The sequence below is a fragment of the Dermacentor silvarum genome, chromosome 2 (genome assembly GCF_013339745.2).
Source record: "Dermacentor silvarum isolate Dsil-2018 chromosome 2, BIME_Dsil_1.4, whole genome shotgun sequence".
Classification (NCBI taxonomy): domain Eukaryota; kingdom Metazoa; phylum Arthropoda; class Arachnida; order Ixodida; family Ixodidae; genus Dermacentor; species Dermacentor silvarum.
This window is the reverse complement of record NC_051155.1, coordinates 1,037,485-1,038,114: the sequence shown is the minus strand read 5'-3', so window position 1 is coordinate 1,038,114 and position 630 is coordinate 1,037,485.

Sequence of the window (630 nt, the reverse complement as noted above, 5' to 3'; positions counted from 1 at the left end):
GTGCGCAAGCGAGGAGGTAGCTGGTTCTTGAGGAAGGGAAAGGGTTGGCGCTATCTTCTGCAGCCCTTGAGGGAGCACGGCTCAGCGCCAAAGCGAGGAGGGTCGAGGTTGAACGAGGAGTAGCGCCCTCACTCAACCAGCTTTAGCGTTGCACACCGGAATTTTGCCAAGCTTAAACAGCTCCGCTATTAAAACCCTGGCGGTAGCAAGTATCAAACCTACGACCTTACGCTCAGAAGCCGAGCGTCTTACCCACTGGGCTAAACCAACAACACCTAGACTAGTCTCCTAGTCTAGGTGGCGTTGGCTAAACCAGCGTTGGCCAAGCGTCTCGTCGCGCTCGCTTGCCCGCGAGTACATAACTCGAAGGACTGTTTAGCAGCCTTAAGTTGGACATAATGCTTTCACATTTACAACACATAAAGAGTGCTTAGGAGTCTTTGGATTTCATTTCATCACCATGTTCCAACTCAAGCGTTGAATGTTTTAAATGCGAAGCATTTCTTGGCGAACATTTGATACTTTGACAGTATCTATCTAGCCGCCTACGACTTGTGCTCTCGAGATCGTTTCTATAACCTGGTGTGTACCAAAATTGGCATACCATGACAATAGTATATGACGAACAAA